Source organism: Erythrolamprus reginae, chromosome 2, assembly GCF_031021105.1.
Source record: "Erythrolamprus reginae isolate rEryReg1 chromosome 2, rEryReg1.hap1, whole genome shotgun sequence".
Taxonomy (NCBI): Eukaryota; Metazoa; Chordata; class Lepidosauria; order Squamata; family Dipsadidae; genus Erythrolamprus; species Erythrolamprus reginae.
Genome location: NC_091951.1, coordinates 95,676,820 through 95,691,200, shown reverse-complemented (window position 1 = coordinate 95,691,200; position 14,381 = coordinate 95,676,820). Strand labels below are relative to the sequence as shown.

Here is a 14,381-nt window from a genome sequence, read left to right as displayed (position 1 = left end):
AGAAAGAAAGAAAGAAAGAAAGAAAAAGAGAGAGAGAGAGAGAAAGGAGAAAAAGAAAGAGAGAGAAAAGAGAAAGAATGGGAGAGAGGGAGAGAGATGGAGAGAGAAAGGGAGAGAGAGAGAAAGAGTGAGACAGAAGGCAGAGAGAAAGAAAGAGAGAGAGAGAGAAAAGAGAGGGGGAAAAAAGAAAGAGAGAGGCGGTCTCTTCTCCAGCCAAGAAGCCAGGCAGCGCCGAGATCCCAGTTCAAACCCCGCGCGGTTCGGCTTAAAGGCTTGACAAGCGCAGCGGACGTGTCCCTTCGATTCAAGGGAGTCTGAGAAGTGGCTCCCCTGCCGGGCCAGGGCCCCGCGCTCCGCTTCTGCCCTACGCCTCTGCTGGCTCCCTCCAGGCGCCTGAACTGAGCCCCACCCAGCTCGGCGCTTGACGTCTGCGGGAGCTCCTTCGGACCCGCCGCTGAAGCCCCGTTCCTCCCCTTTCGCTTTTGCTGGGCTGGGAAAGAGGCAGGCTGAGGCAAGAGGGGGGAGGAGGGCAGAAAGGAGGGAAGGTGCTTCGCGCTTCAGCCCCGCAGCCCCTCAGCCGGCCAACCAGGCTGAGGAAAAGACAAACACCACAGGAGTTGGCGGGCTCTTTCTCTGCTGACCGGCTCCCTTCGGATTCGGGAGTGGCGCTGAGTGGCCGGCAGGGCTACGGGATCAGGTGGGTTCCAGTTCCTTGTCTCTTCGGCCCGTTTTGGGAACGGGATGGGGTTGCCAACCAGCGAACCGCGCCGATCTCTGAGCCGGGAGCTCAACGCTGGCAGCCTCCAAACTCTTTCTCCCTTAAGAGAGAGACAGAGACCGCCTTTCCTTTCCTTTCCTTTCCTTTCCTTTCCTTTCCTTTCCTTCTTTTCTTTCCTTCTTTTCCTTCTTTCCTTCCTTTCCTTTCCTTTCCTTCTTTCCTTCCTTTCCTTTCCTTCCTTCTTTCCTTCCTTTCTTTCGTTCTTTCTTTTCCTTCTTTCCTTCCTTTCCTTCTTTTCTTTCCTTCTTTTCCTTCTTTCCTTCCTTTCCTTCTTTTCTTTCCTTCTTTTCCTTCTTTCCTTCCTTTCCTTCTTTTCTTTCCTTCTTTTCTTTCCTTCTTTTCTTCCTTTCCTTTCCTTCTTTCCTTCCTTCCCTTCTTTTTTCTTTCCCTTTTTCTTTCCCTATCCCTCCCCTCCCTCTCTCCCTCTCTCTGCTATCTGATGTGAGTGGGGTTTGCTGGGGATCTGGAGAGTGAGGAAGAGAGGGGGAAAGATGCTCCTCACTTGTGTTGGTTGCCCAGCGACAAAATAATCCCCTCTCCCCAAGCATTCATTAATTAACCGCTCCAAGCCCGACTGCAGAAAATACAACTTCAGCAATAGAGTGATCAATGCCTGGAATGCACTACCTGACTCTGTGGCTTCTTCCCCAAACCCCAAAACCTTTAACCTTAGACTGACCGCAGTCTAAGACAGACTTTCCCCCTTTCTAAGAGGTCTGTAAGGGGTGTGCGTAAGCACACCATTGTGCCTACCCTCCCTGTCCTATTGTCCTCTTCTATCATTACTTTTTACTTATGTTTATACAAAATAATACTATCCTATACATGCTTGACAAATAATTAATTAATCGAGGGGATTAATTAATGCCTAAAAACTTCTATGTATGTTTGAACTGTAACTCCCAGAATTCCCAAGGAATTCTCTATTCCGAGTAGGCATCACTGTGCCCATCAAAAATCTTTCTTTGTGCTGTTCCACATCTGAAGGCTGAAAGCAAGGGTTCCAGGGGCACTATTTCCCTAGGGTAGAGGTTAGGATGTGCTAAAAGCAGCTATTCCCTTGCCCTTGGTAAACCTGTGGGAGAAACAAGGTGCTGGGTAGAAACTTGGCATGTTAAAGGGAGAGGAATGTTAAAGTCACAATCCCTTCTCCCTTCCCCATTTTAGAGGGGGGGATCTTCCCCATCATAGTTTTGGGGAAGTGAAGATCCTGGATCAGGACGTGTTAATTAGAGTTCTTAGATGCTGATGGTCCTAGGGAAAGGGTATAAAATCTTGCATGCTTCTGGTGAAGTTGGAAGGCATACTCCCAGGATAACATATTACTATGTTATTAGAATATTACATTATTACTTCTAAATATTCATGGCCAAAACTCTTGGGAGGAGCCAATGCTGGGATTGAATGGCCCGTCCACTTTGAGATGAGGAGATCTGGGTCTCTATAGATCTAGAAAGGATGGGCCAGGTCATTAGGAGTAAAGAGCAAAGTCTCCTCTTCCAGGTGATGCTTCCTCAACTATTCGCTCCCGTGTCTCTGAGAAAGACATGGGGATAGTAGAGCTTTCATCTGCATTCGCTGCTTAGGAATCTTGTGTTTTGGAAACCAGATGAATATTCCCAGCATCAGCATTTCTCTCTGCAAAGCCACCAAAACCAGCCCGAGTGGAAGGAGGCCAGGCCTTTGTGGAACAGGGCATATTATTTTGGGATGGGTTGGGGGTTGGAGGAACGTAGTATTTGCTTCCTTTCCTTTCCTTCTGCCTTTAATTTTGTATCTTATGACAAGAGGGTAAGGATCTGAGATTTCAAATTGATATGGGCTGACACGCCTGAGTCAATACCAGCTTCTACCGTATAGTAGCCCCCCTGTTTTATTGCTTTCAGATGTGATTGGTGTCCAGAATTATGGGAGGAAAGATAGAATCATAGAACTGGAGGGATCTTAAAGGTCATCTAGTTTGATACAAAATGTTCAGGAGAACAGCATCTCCAACAGATGACTGGATAGTCACTACTTGAAGGCCTGCTGAGAAAGAACAGAAGGGGGGGGGGGAACCCATTTCTTTTTTATGATTAGACCATGCCCATCTTGCCTCTGATTCACATATATCCAGGTCTTTTAACTTATGCTCAAGGGACATGTTTCCAATAAATCTAACAGCCTTCACTTCCCTCTCTAATTGTCTTCCTATTTCTTTGCATCTTTCTAAAAATAGAGTGCCACAAACTAACCACAAGACTCCAGTTGAAATTTGTCTTCTCCATTGGAGACAGATGCAAGAACTCTTTAGAGATTTGAAGGGCATTTGAAAGGCTAAAGATAGGACTTGGAGGATTCAAACAGCCAGTTTTGGACTATCTAGAAACATGGAAAAATATATGTATGTATGTATGTATGTATGTATGTATGTATGTATGTATGTATTTTTTGAACAATCAGGTTTGGGTTATTCAAGCAGCCATGTACCTCAAGAACATTCTCACAATCAAATAAGATATATGTATATTGGGACGGTGTGAACATATGACCAGAAATTGAGGACTTAGGTTCCTGACACCTGAGTATATTAATTCAGTTAAGGCTAACTGGTGTGATTATGATTTTTTTTTCTTTTGCATTGCAGGTTTAAGATTTTTTGCATTAGGAGATAGTTGATTTTGTCATTTGGTTTATTATCATAGTGAAGTTGAGTCTGTGTAAAGGTTTCTTCTGGCATTACTCATACAGGGAGCCACCCATTTGAGTCCAGTTCCTGGTGAGTGCATCCAGACAGTTTTCTTGGCAATAGTAGACGGTATTATCTCAATTTTTCTTTCTTGATCAGATTTTTTTATCTGGTTTTTTTTTAAAAATTAATCCCACCTTTATTACTTTCTAAGTAACTCATGGTGGCAAATATACCCAATGTTCCTTCTATGCCTAAGGGAAACCAACCTAGAACTCACAATCTCTGTTTTAGGAAGATACTGTAATAAACATAATTTATGTGTTTTAGGAAGCTTTTTCAATTGTGCAACTGAGATTCCAAGGTTGGCCCGGTCCATGTACTGTCCAAGGCTGAGCTTGCCCAGCTTCCAAAATTGGTCAAGGTCAGCTAGATGCTGCCACCTGGTGAGGTCTCACATTGTGTACCTCCACTTAAGCCCTTATATGGGTCAGTTCATTGGAGCCATAACCTTTCCCCTGCGTGGAACAGAACGTTGCCTAATAGAACTTTATGCTTCTCCTTTTCCCATCTGTTTGATCTCCTTCTCCTCTGTGGTGAGGAAGGAGGCCCAGTATTCAGGAGCACGTCTTACGTCTGTTCAGCTTGTCACCCAGGCCATGTACAGTAATAAACAGGCTCCCAGCAGGTTTTTTTTTCTCCTGGCATTGCTTCTTTCTCTGGCAGCACCATGGCTATGAATCTTTCTTTTAAAGGAACAGTGCATGCTCCTTTCAAACTGAGCTGGAGGTAGCAGCAGTCCGGTCAAGGATTCCATTATCAGAGGGCTCTCAGCCAGTAAGAAGACATAGAATTTGTTTGGGCTTTTCTCCAGGGTGGCATCAGAGTTATCTTTGTGCTTTTAAAGAATTGAAGACCCCGAAGAAGAAATCACAGGGGGAGACAGAGCAGAGTGCCATATGCTCCGAAGGGTAAAGTCCCTGGATAAAAAAAATTAGCCATTTGATTCAGCAGTTGGATATTTTTTTTAATGCAAATGGAGCCTTTCCCAGATAAATCACCCTTCCCTTGAGCTTCCACTTTCTTCAAAAGTCAGGGAAAGTGTGATGAAGTCCCCGAAAGTTATTACGATTTAAAATTTTATACACTGTCCTTAAAGCTGAGATTTTTATCTGGGGTTTTCAAATACACTGAAACCACTATCTATACAGGGAGTGTCAAAATTGATTTCGTTGAAGGCTGCATCAGGGTTGTGTTTGACCTTGGGGGGTAGCGGCTGGTTGTGGCCAGAATGGGCATGGCCAGTTCAACGTCATTCCTGTTGCCTGTGGTGGCTCAAGCACTCTGCCAGCGAAAAAGGGTTCCTGAGCTCCGTTTTCAGCTCCCAGGGTCTTCTGCAACTGCATGCGGCCCTCCCAAGCTCCATTTTCATTGGCAGGGTGTTGCAGGAAGCCCTAGGAGCTGAAAATGGAGCTTGGGAGCCCTTTTTCGTTGGCAGAAGCACAGCTGCTTCCAAGGTGACCCTGCGGGCCAGATCTAAGTACCCTGCAGGCTGAATTCGACTCCAGGGCCTTGAATTTAGCACGGCAAACACTGTCAGAGCTTCCAGAGAAGGCATTTCAAAGGGAAGGACAACCTCTCAGGTTCCAGCTCTAAGGTTGCCACTTTCCATCCTGGAAGAAATCCCCGAAATAGTGATGGTGGATCTAGCTGATTATTTCAAATATTAAAGGCTGCCTCGCTCTCTCTCTCCCTCAAAAAAGCCCCCCTAGCCCTGTCTACTAGGAGGTTTCAACCTTCAGGACTCAGAAAATTAAACGATTGCAAGAGCAATCAGAAACTCATCTTCTTCCCCAAGCATCTCCCAGCCAAAATTTGATTAAAGATGAAGGAAAATCATACCCTTTGAGAATATTGGAATCTATTTGTATTCAGTTTTCCTAAATACCTACTGGAAACAATATGTTGCCCAAGTTTTCCCTAAGCTGGGACTCTCCAGAGAAATCGGGCCTGCGAGCCCAACTAGCATGATAATAGAATTAGGATAGGATAAGATAGGATGGAGTAGGGTAGGGTAGAGTAGGGTAGGGTAAAGTAGAGTAGAGTAGAGTAGAGTAGAGTAGAGTAGAGTAGAATAGAATAGAACAGAGAATAGGGCAGAATAGAACAGAATAGGGCAGAACAGAAAGGAACGGAATGGAACTTAACAGAACAGAACAGAATAGAATAGAATTCTTTATTGGCAAAGTTTGGTGCATGTGCTCTCAGTACCAAGAATCATAAGGTACAACACTTAATGATTGTCATAGGATACAAATAAACAATCAAATCATATTTGAAATCATGATCAAAGGCTACACTCGAAAGTAATCTTGCTAGACGTTCTGAAGAATGGAGTCCTAAATGCTGCTGAAGAGTGCCTGTCTAGGGAAGAATGTTATCAATCATATGGGCCATTGTGTCCCTTGGGAGTGAAGCTTTATTTTTAAAACTCCCGAGCTCTCAAGGGAGACAGTGATTGTAAGTTAATGTTCTTGTTGTGACCTCTAGAGGGCAGTGATGGATGTTAGAAATATGATCTAGCTTCAGTAATTTTGAGCACTGATTATTAGAAGCATACTGTCAGAAAAATAGTAAATAAATAAATAAATAGAAATAATAAAAATAGAAATAAATAAATAGAAATAATTTTTTCAACTACACCAGTTGAAAAATAAAATCAAAATAGTCTAAAATTAAATACCCCCCCATGAAGATGGCATCATTAAATATTTTTCATCAAATTGAACCTGATTGTCAGAATTTCTGCATTCATTCTTTGAGATTAAAAATGGCAAATAGTTGGAGAGAAGATTTGTATGCTGCCGTCCTCTTGAGCACTTCCTCACTAGCCCCACTTTGCTCCTGGTCCATCCCAAACAATTTGATCTAAATTGCGATTGTCTTTGCTGCTCCTAACATCAAAATGACATACTGAGATGACAAAGAAAGCTCTCAGAAGGTCAGTGCCCCCCTGCCCTGAATGCCAACGCTTTTGGAGGAAGAGATGATACAGAAAAGGAAATAAAACATTTACACTAGTGCTCTGCTTAAAAATGCACACCCATGGTGTTATGAGGAGAAGGTAGGAGATGGATGGTGGTTTGCAAGATTAGATTAGATTAGATTAGATTAGATTAGATTAGATTAGATTAGTTGGAAGGCACCTTGTAGGTCATCTAGTCCAACCCCTGTTCAAGCAGGAGTCCCTACATTTTAGACAAATGGCCGTCCAATCTTGAAAGTCTCAAGTATTGGAGCTCCCACAACCTCTGCAGGCAAGCTGTTCTCAGGAAGGAAGAGACAAGAACCCCCTCCCTATGGCAGAGCAGAATGTCCACACACTTGAGCAGTGCAAAATTGCATAATTCCGAATTCAAATAAACTGGCATGAGATCAGGGGTGGGGGGGAAATCCCACCCCAAGTTTGATATAGAGAAAAGTTAAGAAGAAATAGGGCAACTTGATCCACACATTTATGAAAGTTAAGAAGAAATAGGGCAACTTGATCCACACATTTATGAAAGTTAAGAAGAAATAGGGCAACTTGATCCACACATTTATGAAAGTTAAGAAGAAATAGGGCAACTTGATCCACACATTTATGAAAGTAGATTGTTATCGACCAGGAAATGCAACATGGCATTTGAAATATTCCTGTTATAAAATGGGCCCTCCCCTCGTGGAAAGATAATACCAACCACGCCATCCCTCCCCATGGTATCTGAATGTCTAGGGCTGTGCAAAGCAATGAAAAGAGAGACTTTGCAAACACATAAGCCCAAAGGAAGCCCCTTTCTGCAAAGCATATAGAGCTTTTAAAGGTGCTTTAGGACAGGGGTCTCCAACCTTGGCAACTTTAAGCCTGGTGGACTTCATACTCCCAGAATGAAAGCATGGAAGATATCAACTCCCAGTATTCCCCAGCCAGCAAATATTGTTGTGCATTTTCAATCTCATCTCTGAGCCTTGCAAAGGAAGAGGAAACACTAATATTTGGAAAGGAGGAGCCAAAGAGAATCTCCTTCTAAGAAAAAACAATTTCCCCATGAACTACACTCCATAGTTCTTAATACTGTACTTATCCTTCCTTCATATTATTTTCTCAGCAGCAAGGACGTCAAGTTTTAATACAGTAGTAAATACCATTTCTCCTCCTATGAGGGAGAGATTTATAAACTCTGCTAAACAGAGACTAACATGCTCAGATAATTTCTCTGGGATCTGACGTCACTGAAAAGTTACACTACTGCTAAGGGGCAGCTGGACTCATATGGCACTTATACGCCCTGCTTTGAGTTTAATTGCCGTGTGGTTCAGAAGGTCTGGAAAAATCCATTTACGAAATTGGCTTATAAATGTATCTGTAAAATTCTCCCCATACTGCTGCCTATCTTTGAATACAACTGTCCCTTCCAGGCACTGCCATAGCGTATACATTTCTGGGTGAGTAATAGGAGAGCAGGTCAAAGAAGCAAAGGCATCTGTGTTAGAGGAAGACAAAAAAAGAGTGAAACAATTAGTGGGCTGGTTCAGTGCGCTCAGTTTACATGCTTCAATAAGTCATATTATTTTTCTGTTCAATCATAGCCGATTGTTGGAGACTGCCTGGACTAGTCCCGCAGCTGTCAAGCTTATTCAGAAGTGATTTGCTGTTGCCCCTTTCCCAGGGTTGAGAGAAAATGACTAGCCCAGGGTCACCCAGCTGGCTTTGGGCCCAAGGCTTGACTAGAACTCAGGTTTCTAGCCTGATGCCTTCACCAATCTGTCTCTTGATCATATCCTTCATCAAGGACTGTTGAATAAATCACATTTTGGAGGGTTCGCATTGTGCTACGGCATCAGTCATTGCTTATGACACTTATGGATAGATTAATGCTCTATAGCAGGGGTCACCAACCTTTTGGATCCCAGGGATCCCTAAATTCATAATTTTAAATCCCACGGACCATTAATATGGTCTGCCTAATGACTGGCTGGGTGGATATGGCTAGTTGGTCATGTGAATATCATTTATAACCAGTAATGGGCAGCCAAAAATTTTACTGCCACACTGTGGGTGTGGCTTATAGTGTGGGTGTGGCTTGATTGTAATGTGAGCAGGTGGGAGTGGCTTGAACTATCATCATTCAAGTAAACTGTAAAGTCCTCGACTTAGAACCTCACCAGTGTCTCTTTCTGGGGTTACAATTTGCTTCATGTTTCTCCTTCCTGGGTTACCCCCTGCCTCAGGCTGGGTAGCTAGGCGAATGGGTGCCGATCAGCTGTTGAGAAAAGAGGGGGCAGGAAATGGGCCCCCTGCAACACCTGTTGGTGCTGGTCTCCCTGCCGTTTTCTGAGGAGGAGGAAGGGGATGGGAGGGGGGGATAGACAGCTGGAGAGGGGCACACAGGTTCATTTCTGCCGGTGGAACTGTGTTCCACCCCATCCTGCCTGCTGCCCACCCCTGGGCGTGGCCAACTGCCAGCCACTCCTTACCAGCCACCCTGCCAGCCACTCCATACTGCCCGCCCAGGCTCCTTAGGGCCCCAATAGGAAGCAGTTGTTGGAGCTAAGTAGACATCACAAGAAAGAGTCGGCTCAGTTCAAATCAGTGGTAGGTTACTACCAGTGTGGTAGGCGACTCCGTTCCAGTAGTGGCTGCAATTTGCGCATGACCTCTCCAGTGCCAGTCTGTCAGGCACTGCCATCTTTTGGGGGTCTTTTTTTGCTTCCTGTGCATGCGCAGAAGCAAAATTTCATGAAGGGATACTCACATGTGTGAGATTTCAGCAACTTTTTGCTTCAGCGCATGTACAGAAGCAAAAAGTCATGTGCATCCCCCCCCATGAGATTTTGGCTTATTTTTCCTTGCTGTGCATGCATGGAAGCAGAATCGTGCGAGGGACACAAGCACAGGTGCGCTCATGGGTGCACCCAAATCAAGAGGATGCACATGCATCACACCTGTATGGTGATGTGCAACATGCAACTTGCCGCTGGTTGAAATTGGATCTGATCTGCGGAGAGGGGCAGCATACAAATCTAATAATAATAATAATAATAATAATAATAATAATAATAATAATAATAAAAAAATTGGATCTGACCTCAGCAGAAGCACCTCACTGAGGACTATGATCATAGGCTTTCCAAGCAGAGGCAAGACCTGTAGGAGTGCAAGGCCAGGTAGTGGCGCCTGGAGGCTCAACAGGCTGAGATGGTCAGCTAGTTCCAGCCCATGATACAGTCCCATTGGAATAAGGCCCTCCGGCTCTTTGCCACCACTGGCACTTCCCTCCAGCCTTCACCCAAAGCCATGAAGCTGAAGCAGACACCAAGTCAGAATTTCTGTCCCACTCCGACCCACAAAAAAAGACCCCAAAGTGGGAGACTGTCAAGCCGGTGCAGATGTTGGTGATAAATTAACAACTTGCTACACTATCTTTAGAAGGCCTGATGTTTATGGGAACTTGGGAGGGGTGATTTTCAGGAGGGAACAGATGCAGCCAAAAATCATCATCTTTTGAGTGGTTCAAGGACATCCTATGCCCACCCACCTGGGTGGACGCAGAAGGAAGACTTGCCATGCTGGCACAATCAGAGTGGGCAACATGACAACGTGACAAATTTGTCAGTCTTCGGAGAGGGGCAGCATACAAATCTAATAATAAATAAATAAAGGGATGTGAACTTTCAACTGGGTGGGAAACTCAGATTCAGGTTTCCCAGTGTAGGTGCCAGGAAGACTCTGGCAATAAGTTGGAACTTTGAGGAGTACTTTGACTTGGACTCTGATTTAGTTTGGATGGTGCCTGGAACCTTGCAGCAAGACAAACATTCATTGAAAGTATAGGGACCATAGTTTGAGGACCCCAAATTTAGTGCAATGTAAAAAATGCAAATATTTTTTCTGTTGGTGGCCACTGCTCTATAGCAAACTCAAAGAAGCCACAGAGCACAACCTAAGGCAAGAACCAATTTATGTCTTGAAAAGATTGTGAATAGTTTAGACCCAAACTGGAATGATGAGAAGGGATACAATTATTTCCTGAGTATAAAGTTAGCAAAATCAAACAGTGTGGATGATAGGGGAATAGTTGGCCTTGAGGATGGGTGTCGAAGCAGCCACTAAATGCCCACTAATGGATGCAGTGTCACTAAAATACAGCAGCTAATCTAATGTGAAAGAAGCTTTCATGTATCCTATTTACAACTCACCAACTAGATTATTGCTTTGTTCTAAGCCTGTTATGCAGTTTGTTTGATTCTGGCATCTTGGGTTATGTGAACCCAATTGTGATATGTGAATTTATCAATGATGGTATATTGGACAAAAGTTATTAAAGAAGCACAGCTTATCTTTTGTTCCTTGAGCCAAGGATATCATGATAAATATCCTTTTTCACTCCTTCAATAAGTTGTATGTTTATCCAAAGAGATAGAACCAAGGTAAGAGGTTTTTATTTGAAAAGGTGAAACTAATTCATCACTTCCCGTGCTGCATTTTGGGTTGCTGGCATCCTTTGCATTTTTATAAAATAGTGATGCCTTGCTAGATAAAAGGCAAATCCATCCAGTTTTTTTTAAAAAAAACATCCCAACTGGTAGTTAAAAAAAAATATTTGTGATCTTCTGCTCACGATGACTATAAAGAAAATGGCAGCTGTCTTTGATACCATTGGCATGAACCTAACACAATAAATTATCATCTTCAAGAATCTCATGCATCTTTCTATTCAAAGGCTCCTGCCGTTGGAAGCCCAAAGTGGAAGTGTTATAAATCCGTGAGAAAGTGTGCTTGCTCTGCAATTTGTTAGAAATAAGTTCATTTCTGAAGGTAATATCACAATGCAAGTAAATGGTTTGTAACCATGGGAGAGGCTCATGTAAGCCATAATCAGCATGTAATCATGGGTTTGCTAATTGTGCTGCAACCTGATTGGCTGTATCCTATAAAAGGAGGAATACCCTTGCATGGGTGTGGTTTGTTACAGAGACTGGTTTGTTATAGAGTGGTTTGTTATAGTAGTGAGTGGTTTGTAGTTTAGTGCTTAGTGCTTGGTGGTTGCAGTGGTGGATATTATAAGAGTTATATGAAAGTATTGTATGATAGTTTATTTAGAGAAGCAGTTTGATAAAGGCGATGTAAAATATATATTTTACAAGAAAGCCTGCTGCTGTCTTTCATTGAAGACTTCAATTAGGTATAGTGGTTAACTGTGGCTACTTGGTGGGTTAACTTCCATGTGCACAAAACTCTCTCTCCCCAACAAATTATGGGCCAAGTAGCTCTGCCCAACACAATCCTGCATGTGTGACCACATAGCTCGTTCTTGCTCAACAAAGGGAGTGTTTCATCAACACCTCCATTTTAATAAGTTGTATTAAAGCCTTCATTCAGAGGAGGACTCTTGTCTCCAGTGATCACGTCAAACGGCCTAAAAGGGGTGCGACTCAAATGTGTTGACTTTTCCTGAGCCAGGAAAAGGCAGTTTGCACAACAGAGTTGTCAGATTCTGTCTGAACATCTACTCATCCTTATGTGTGGGTGTGCGTGCACACTTTTGAGTGAACGTTGATTCCCAGAAATTGTCTGGAGAAGCCCTATTTTCCTGGCAGGACTTTTGGAAATGGTTTGCCCTTGCATTCTTCCTATATCTGAGAGAAAACGACTGGCACGAGGTCACCCTGTTGGCTTCATGCTAAATCCAGAACTAGAACTCATATCTCCCAGTTCTGAGCTTGGTACCTGGCTCTCCTATTGTATCGATGATCACAGAATTCCTCTGCGTTGCCAAAATGAAAAGGAAAAAGAGAATCAACAATTTTAAAGGGGAAAAAAACAACATAATGAGGCGGGTGTATAAGAAAGGGGAAATAAAAGCAGCTTAATAAGGATTGAGCATGCTTTGGGGGCATGGAATGTTGACTACAGATAAGATGAGAAATTAACACCTAGGGAAGGTGAAGAGCATGGAACAAAATGAAATTCTGATGGATACCTGCCGCATTGCAACATTTCTTTACCGATGTTCACTGTAAGATCAAAGGACACCTTGCATTTAGTCCAGAAAGATATCTGCAAAAAATCTACAGGGCCTGCAATCAATTTGCAGGTGCACACCTCCTCTTTAACAGATACACATTTTTCTAAAGTTAATCAAGCCACTTAGTGAGGGGAGTGTTAGTCTCTTCTCATTTCTTCGTTCTACATGGCTTAACAAGCGCCCAGAAAAGGTAACTGTGTGTTCACCTGATCTCTTGGCAAGGTTCATTAGTTGACATTTCAGCCTTTGAAGAGATACAAGAAAATCCTCCTGCATTACAGCTGGGCTTACCCGGCATCTCTATAATTGCTAGAGGAAGCTGGCATCCTTTAATGGCCAGAGAGGCCAGGAAATAATTGCCGCAGACATGTGGGCTCAAAGGTGGCCTTCTCAGCATGAAAAGAACTGGCTGGGTGAAGATTCATCCAGGAACAATGCAAAATAGAGTTGAAGTAAATAAAGATGCGGGAAGAAAAGAGCTGAATTCACTGTTTGGGGGCTGATTTGGGCATTTACTGATTATATGACAGATGATGGGCATTTTGGAACCCCCAGATACTGGGATAACCTAAGAAAAGTGTCAAGCCAGACCTTGGCTATAGATTGCATCCAGGTGGGTCATACAGGCAAGCCAAAGTAGCAACAATGCTGATGTGCTATCACCAACTTTTCAATCCGCACATTGCTTGCTTTTCGAATAGGAAGGAGATGGGTGATTAAGAAATATGCAATATGAATATGATTAATTTAGAAGCAACCAAGCAAGATATCAGAAAGGCAGCTACTAATGGAATTGGCATTGCATTTGGGGTAAGGCAGACATAATTAGACTTCATAGGTAGAAGGTCTACAATTAATAATAATAATAATAATAATAATAATAATTATTATTATTATTATTAATTAGATTTGTATGCCGCCCCTCTCCGAGGACACTTTCTGCTCCCAGTTCAATCTATCTTTTGTTCCTCAATGATCTCACATTGAGCACATGAAAATTTCCTTCAGAGCTCAGGCAAACAGGTCAGTTTCATCTTTCATCTAATTTACATGCATACGGCATATGCCTTCAGGCAGAAGTCTTCAAACTTGGCAACTTTAAGACTTGTGTCTTAAATTTGCCAAGTTTGGGGACTCCAGCTTTAAGGCAAGACTTAAAAGTGAAAGTGCAACTTCTTTGCCCACCTCAACCTCTCATGAGCTTTAACAGATACCGACCAGCACGATATATTTTTGAACCTCCTCCAAAGGTTGATTACAGTTGGCGGTATCAACTGGTATGGAAAGCAAGTGGAATGCTTGGCTGCATAGCTAGAGATATAACAAGAAGGAAGAGGGAGATTGTGATCCCATAGAGTGCTGGTGAGACCACATTTGGAATACTGTGTTCAGTTCTGGAGACCTCACCTACAAAAAGATATTGATAAAATTGAACGGGTCCAAAGACGGGCTACAAAAATGGTGGAAGGTCTTAAGATAAAACATATCAGGAAAGACTTAATGAACGCAATCTGTATAGTCTGGAGGACAGAAGGAAAAGGGGGGACATGATCGAAACATTTAAATATGTTAAAGGGTTAAACAAGATTCAGAAGGGAAGTGTTTTTAATAGGAAAGTGAACGCAAGAACAAGGGGGCACAATCTGAGGTTAGTTGGGGGAAAGATCAGAAGCAACATGAGAAATATTATTTTACTGAAAGAGTAGTAGATGCTTGGAATAAACTTCCGGCAGACATGGTTGGTAAATCCACAGTAACTGAATTTAAACATGCCTGGGATAAACATATATCCATCCTAAGATAAAATACAGGAAATAGTATAAGAGCAGACTAGATGGACCTTGAGGTCTTTTTCTTCCGTCAATCT

The 14,381-nt window shown here is 43.0% G+C and overlaps 1 protein-coding gene across 2 annotated transcripts in view; it reads left to right on the top strand.

The window, feature by feature from the left end:
- Positions 1 to 492: 492 nt before the first annotated feature.
- SEMA3B (semaphorin 3B) overlaps positions 493 to 14,381 on the top strand; it is a 65,166-nt gene continuing 51,277 nt past the window's right edge. The window contains exon 1 of one of the 2 annotated variants that reach the window (XM_070738774.1): positions 493 to 697. The gene's annotated coding sequence lies outside the window, so the exon portion shown is untranslated. The remainder of the gene's footprint in view (positions 698 to 14,381) is intronic. The other variant, XM_070738775.1, reaches the window with a different exon arrangement.